Below are 7,713 nucleotides of genomic sequence, written 5' to 3' on the forward strand. Positions count from 1 at the left end.
TCCACTCCAATGTCCACGTCGCTGTCGACATGGTATCTAGGACCAGGAGACAGAATGAGATGACAAAAGGGAAGGTAGACAAAAAAGATTCGAAGGATCTTTAATTTGGAACTGAGTGTGGGCCAGAGAGGGTTAAAGAGCTGCGGAGCCCGCGCAGGCGCAGAGGGCATTTACTAGAGGGCGGGGAGGAGCAGGGCGGGGCGGGGCTGGCGGAAGCCCAGTGAAGAGACTCAATTTGCCTGAGTTCAGAAGCGCTTTCGTCGTCTCCCACATGGTCTAGCGGTTAGGATTCCTGGTTTTCACCCAGGCGGCCCGGGTTCGACTCCCGGTGTGGGAACGCCAATCTTTTAAAAAGTAAAAGCTAATTTATACGACTACGAAGAATGTGTTTTTAGTAAAAGCTATAGCCCCTACTGGGCAGAATGGGGCTTAAGAGGGTCAGGTCAAAACCACCAGAACAGGGCTCCATACGCCGGTGGCAGCTGAAAGCAAAGAGCTCACTAAAGCAAAGTTCACTTTTGAAATAAGGGATTGGAGTCGACCTGCAGGGAATCAGGCAGGTTGCGTGGTAAAATGTATATTCCTGCCGTAATTTCTCCTTGCACTGTGAATATGAAGTAAACGACTCAAAATGCTCTTCTTTGAAAGAAAAAGAAAATATGCAATTTTAGAACTTATAGGGCTCCTAAGTTGCCTAAACCATTCCTTTGTGGGAAGCAATATATCCAGAAAAGATATTAAGGGCAATGCAATTCAGTGTGCAATTGGGCCTGGGATTCAGACAACTCACTGAGCCGGTTGTATAGGATAGAAAAAAGCCGAAAAAGAAAAGGAGGTTATTAGAAATATTGAGGAGCGAGGTGATGGCAAAAAAATACCACTTTCTTTTCACTACCTAACATATTTGACACTTTCTGGTTTTGGTTTTTGTTGTTGTTTTTTGTTTTTTGAATCTTTCAACATTCATGATACGCTCAACTACAATTAGAAATCTTAGTATTGCCGTGTGACAAGACAGTTTCCAAGCATTACCCAAATAAGTGCATCCTCTGCTGCATAGTTCATCTTGCCTCTCCAAACCTCTGCCAATAGGAAAAACTCCAAGGCGTTTAGAGGCCACGTTTCTCTCCCACTCATGTTGAATTCTCTGAAGCTTCTCCGATTTGTTCCCAGGATGCCATTAACACTGAGAAATGACTGTGAAAATGCCAGGCAGAGTGTTCTCTTTTTAAACTCCTTTGAGAGTTTAAGGGACACAAAACAAATGTCATCTTTCATGAGAAAAATAGTAGGTAAAATATATGCTTACTTAAAATTTCTATTAAAGAGCTTAGAGGGGAAACTGATCAGTCAGCAGATAATTTGCATTTATTAAAAGAAGCAGAATTGATTAGAAAATAAAAATCCTAATAATCATAATAGGTAATATTTATTGAGCACTTATTATGAACAAGGATAAGTACTTTACACACTTTCTCAATTTGGTCTTTATTTTATTGTTAGATAATATTATTATCCCTGAATCAGGCAGGGGTCCTGTAGGTGTCTGATGGTACATGCTTAAAACACAATGCTTTAATAAAGGGGCTAAATTTTTTTTTTTTTTTTTTTTTTTTTTTTTTTTTTTTTTTTTTAGGGTTTAGAAAAACAACAAGAAATAATGCAGTCCTTAGGGCTTCTGGCTCAGCCAGGGCAGCCAAGGGCAAGGGCTACCTGTCTTTTTGTTTTAAAATTTGCTCTCAGGCAGCAGGTGAGTTCCATTTATATGAAAGCTGTCAGATCTCCTCATCTTATTAATCATTCATTTTCATAAAATGCATTTTTTTTTTTTTTTTTTTTTTGGTCTCACAGATTTGACAAATGCTTTCTCTAGGTGTCTGTGGTATTTCAGGGACTCAGAGCATAATTGATACATCTAAGGACAAGTTCTTAAGTTCTCATACTGGGTGATTCCCCAGTACCCTGTGGTCTTTTAGGTGTTTGCAACAGTGTTTAACTTTGCAGGGAAATGGTTACTTAAGTTATAGTTAGCATTTGTATGGCCTTTTGCCATAATTTTCATTAAACATCCTCAAAATCAGTCTTTAAATTAAGACTATTTGAGCTGAAAAGACTGTGTGGTTAGGGCCACAAAAGGTCTATTCTGGGATTTTCTTCCTCCAGTTCTCTAGTATTGGACTTTAGATCGTATATTAGTCTGTTTTTGTTGTTGTTACTAGAATGAAATAAAGAAAATAGGTTTATTTAACTCACAGTTTTGGAGGCTGAAAGTCCCAGTTGGGGCAGCCACATCTGGGAGGTGAGGCCCTAATGGATTCCTTGTTGGCAGAGTCCAAAGACAACGCAAGGCATGGCGTGGGGATAGGGAGGACAGGGGTGTCTCTCTGGTTTCCCTCTTCTTCCAAAGCCACCAGTGTTCAGTCCTAGGGTCTCCACTCTGATGACTTTACCTAACCCTCATCACCCCCAAAAGGCCCTACCTCTAAACACCGTGGCTGGATTAAATTTCTACCCTCTTAATACCTCACAATGGGGATAAATTTCAGTCCAGGAACCCTTGAGGGAACACACTCAAACCATATCCAAAGCATAGCAGAATGTATTCACACACACACACACACAAAACAGAATTCCTGGGCTAGTCAACCGCAACTCCCTCCAAGTCTTGGCTTCAGGAAGGATGCCCCAAGTGCAGAGAAAGTAAATGATAGAAAACTCTTTTTTTAATCTTGCTTTTGGTCAGTGTTCACAGCATAGCTATATGAACATAGTAATCTTTCTGTTGAAGATTTTAAAAAATTCATCATACAAACATTTCTAGAGAGCAATGAACTGAATTTATTTGGGGTTTTTGAATTAACCATATTTCTCAATACATTTCTGGTTTTGCCTGTGTTATAAACTCTGAGGGATTCTGCAGGAAGATTGCTCTATGTCCCTTAAAAGTGGACTTACATCACATAGGTCTGGATGTATAATCCCTTAGAGTATGTCTGATTCTGCATGAAAATATCCTAAATAACATCAAAGATTCATATTCACACAAAAAGGAAGGCAGATATGAATTTTTGCTCACCCACACTGTAAATCTAACTTGGAAAAACACTGAATACCTGGAAAATCACTGGAACAAATAATCAAAAAATCAATTTGCAAACACCTAGAAGACCACAGGGTACAGGGTAATCATCCCACATTATTTTGTGAAAAACAAAGCTTATCAGAAGAATCTAATTTCCTTTTGTCGCAGAATGACAGGCATAGTGTGTGGGGGGAGAGTGGTCAAGATAATCTATTCTGATTCAAGAAAGCCTGGCATCTTGAATCTTGTTGTATTCTCATTAAGAAAATGTAGGTAAGACCATTCCCGATTGTTGGGGACACATTCAAACTGCAGTGGGGGCTCAGGTCCTTGAAAGTTGGCATCTTAAACTTGTGCAGAAGTGACCTCTTCCTCCTTTCCCAAGTTTCCTCTGCCCCACTCCTTATTTTCTAAAGTATCATCAAGGTTCTTTTGGTGCAAGTTATTTTATTTCTGTTTCTCAGTTTCTTCAGCTTTAAAATGGGTCAAATAATAGAACCTGGGGGCTGGGGCTGTGGCTCAGTGGTAGAATGCTTGCCTAGCATCCGGGAGGCACTGGGTTTGATCCCTGGCACCACAGAAAAATAAAAAACAGGGGCTGGGGATGTGGCTCAAGCGGTAGCGCGCTCGCCTGGCATGCGTGCGGCCCGGGTTCGATCCTCAGCACCACATACAAACGAAGATGTTGTGTCTGCCTGAGAAGTAAGAAAAATAAATAAATAAATGTTAATATTCTCTCTCTCTCTGTCCCCCTCTCTCTCTCACTCTCTCTTTATAAAAAAAAAAATAAAAAACAAATAAAATAAAGGTATTGTGTCCATCTACAACTAAAATAATAATAATAAAATAACAATAATAGAATAAAAATAATAAAAAATAATAATAGAATCTGTCTTTAGGGTTGTGAAGATTGAGACAATGCATATAGAGTGCTCGGTCCAGTTTAAGGTCCAGGAATGCTGGTTGCTGCCACCACCATCCTCTTCCTCCTCCACCTCTTTCTTTTTTTTTTCTTTATTTTATTTGTTTATTTTTATGTGGTGCTGAGGATCGAACCCAGTACCTTACATGCATGAGGCAAGCCTAGCCCACCACTGATTTTTTTTAATATATTAGAGCTGAATGCATTACAATTCTTGTTACACATATAGAGCACAATTCTTCATGTCTCTGGTTGTATACACAGTATATTCACACCAATTTGTGTCTTCATACCTGTACTTTGGATAATAATGATCATCACACTCCACCATCATTAATTACCCCATGTCCCCTCCCTTCCCCTCCCACCCCTCTGCCCTACCTAGAGTTCATCTATTCTTCCCATGCTCCCCCTCCCTATCCCAGTATGAATCAGCCTCCTTATATCAAATTCTACAGCCACCTCATCTAATCATAGCATTACTTTTTTTTGGTACTGGGGATTGAACTTAGGGGCACTTAACCCCTGAACCACATCCCCATTCCTTTCTGGTATTTTATTTAGAGAAAGGGTCTTACTGAGTTGCCTAGGCCCTTGCTAAGTTGCTGAGGCTGGTTTTGAACTCATGATCCCATCTCAGTTTCCTGAGCCCACTTGTATTACAGGCGTTAGCATTGCATCTTATTGGTACCTCTTCAATGGCACTGACATATCTTTTCCTCTGAATCAGCTGTGCTGATTTACGCTGTATTGTTCCCTGGGCTTTCCCGATAGAAACCACACTGGCTTCTCCTGACCCCATCTCACCCATCTTTTCTAGCTCACATTCCACTGCCTGTTACAGCACAGAGCTGAGCATGCTGCTCCCTGCAGTAAACCTTCAGGCCTTTGACTTGCTGAGTGCTCCCAAGGTCCCTTTGCAGCTTAATTCCTGCCTCTTTCCCTCACGCACCTTAAGTTCTGGTTAATTTCACACTGCTTCTTATATCTGGCCTTTGCTCAAATTTTCCTCTACCCAAAATCCTTTCTCTAAATATCTGCATCTTTCTATCCTTTAAGACATGATTCAAATGTCACATCCTTCACGCAGCTTCCCTCACTTCTGATGGTGATCTCTTTTGATTTACCTTAGCATTTCGGGGATCTCTTCTGATACTTATTGCTTTCTAAGGTTATGTCTTCAAAGTCATTTCTCCCCTAAAGTCCCCCCTGGCCTGGATGGTGGGTGAGATGCTCAGGTCTGCACGTTTCCTCTCCTGGCATTTACCACACTTACCACAGCCCAGTGAGATGGTACATTCCAAGGTCAGTGCCCTGCACACAGGAGATTTATTAAACATGTGTTGAGGGAGTGTGTAAGCAGGACAAGGACTTCAGTTCAAACCTGAGAGAGAATCATTGGTTTACATAACCGAACTGTGGGAAGTGGTGTGGCAGGTCTCAGGAACAAACAGAACCAGTGTCTCCTTCCACCTGGGGGTCCAGTTTATCCTCAGTCTTTATAGTCTAGCTGCTTCCATGCTGCCAGGGATCTGGGCACTGGTGGCTTGGGACTCATTCCTTGTGGCTTCCCCACCTGAAAGAAGATTTTCCTTTTCTTAGCTTTCTGTTGGGAGGTGCTAGAAAGGAATGAGTCCTTGCTGGGCCCTGGGCCCTCCCTACAATTGATGCCTACTGGGCGTTATGATTGGCAACTCCTTTAGAGTCACATGTAGAGAGGAAAGAGGAGCTGGAGTTAAAAGAAAGCCAGAACAATTAAATAGTGGTGATTTCATATACATAGTAGTGATTTGATATGTTTACAATGTTGCACTAAAAATCTCTGATTGTAAATGACTGAATTATATGGTATATGAGTTGCAACTCAATAAAATTAATTTGAAAATGAAGCCAGAGGTAAAATCATACTGGCAAATGTGCATTTTTAGATTCTTTAGGTTTGGGCTATTGGCTTATTTAGCAAACATTAATAGGGTACCTGTTATATCCTGGTATTGATCTAAAGTCACATTATAGTGGGGAAACTGCACACCCCAAAACACATAAATAAGCTATGAAGTTTAAATTTCTTTATAAATGTGATGGGAAACCTCTGGAGATTTAAGTTCAGGGAGGGTTCCAGCCCCAGTTCCAGCCCTGAACTCCTTGCTCTTTAGAGTTCCTGGCTGGTCCTCTGCTGTGGGCAACACAAACCACACTTTTGAAGGAAGAAGAGACTGTCTCTTGAGAAGGATTCCATAACCTCATTTTCAGAATTTGGCAACTGGGTAGTAAAAGAAAGCTTTCCTTGTGGACTAACCTAGATCACATTACACTCTGCTCTCAGCCCTTTTGCCCAGAGTTAGTCAAACTGCAAAGTTTGAGGGCACAGTCCCAAAATTGTCTTCACTTCTGACACCAACCACAATTGTAAGAGGTTTCCCAAAACCACCCTCAGGGTTAATGGTGTGCTTGAGGTACTCACAGAATTCCCTGAAAGCTGTAGAACTCATAGTTATGGTTTTATTACAGGAAAAGATACAGACTGAAATCAGTCAAAGGAAGCACTTAGGCAGAGGCTGAGAAGGTTTCAAATGAAAAATTTCTGTTCTCTCTCCTTCTGGAGTCACAGCATGCAACCCTCCTGGTATTGATGAGTGACAATATGCACAGAGTGTTGCCAATCAGGAAAGCTCACCTGAACTTTGTTGTCCAGAGTTTTTATTGGTGCTTCATTATGTAGGCATAATTGATAATTCAAGTGATTGAACTCAGTCTCCAAGTTGACTGATTCCATTTGGTCCAAACCCCCCACCCTAAATTATATGTTGGTCTCTCTAGCCTGGCTGCCTCTTACCCTAAGACCATTGAGTGTGGCCAGCTACATCTTTTTTTTTTCTTCTCTCTTTCTCCATATTTTTTAATTGGTGCATAATAGTTGCACCTAATGATGGGATCTGTTGTTACACAATCATATATGCACACAGCATAATAACATCATTTTGGCCACCCCATCTTCTGGTATCATCAGCCCTGCCCTAAAGAAAGATGCATATCTCCTTCCAGAAAGCACACAGATGACTTCCCTTAAAAAAAAAAAAATGAGGAAAGAACCCAAATTCTTTGGCCAAAGTCTTTACTTCCAGTCATCATTTCTTCTCCATGGAGATGGAGGAAAGAGGGTCAGTTATGGCCACAAGCTGTTAACCAATAGGTGGGCAGTAGCTCAAGGGACAATTCAGACATCCTGGCATTTGCCTCGCTCCATCTTTTTTCCAGACATCCTAAGGGGAAGTACCCTCACCAAACACAGAAATAGATTAATTAATTAATTAATTCTAATGGGAACAGTGGATCCTTGGGGTGTGTCTGTGTCTGATGCTGGGGATCTGGGGATTTTTACCTCATCCAAACCGTGGATTAGTTGGAGGGATGGCACCTGCAATAGGATTTCCACTGGATGGTTCAAAAGCAAAGTAGCCAAACTAGAATGTTGGTGTGTGCAGCACCTGGGAGCGCATCAGGGTTTTGTCTGGATTTTACAGCAGTTGACAACAGACCAGGGGAACTCATCTTTTCACCAAGGATCCCCCTCAGTAGATTTTACCTACATTGGCTAGTCTCCTGCAACCAGTCCAGTTCCGTCGCCTTCTACCCTGACGCTCATTGTGCTTAAGTTTCTACGCTGACTCTCACTGTGCACAAGCTCAGCAAGTCTCTTTGGCCAAGA

General features: G+C 41.5%; 1 non-coding gene across 1 annotated transcript; it reads left to right on the forward strand.

Annotated features, from left to right (window-relative positions):
* The first annotated feature begins 265 nt into the window (after positions 1-265).
* On the forward strand, positions 266-337 carry Trnae-uuc (transfer RNA glutamic acid (anticodon UUC)). Its single transcript has one exon. It is a non-coding gene; the product is annotated as a tRNA-Glu (tRNA).
* Positions 338-7,713: the final 7,376 nt, after the last annotated feature.

Source organism: Urocitellus parryii, chromosome 2 (genome assembly GCF_045843805.1).
Source record: "Urocitellus parryii isolate mUroPar1 chromosome 2, mUroPar1.hap1, whole genome shotgun sequence".
NCBI classification, from domain to species: Eukaryota; Metazoa; Chordata; class Mammalia; order Rodentia; family Sciuridae; genus Urocitellus; species Urocitellus parryii.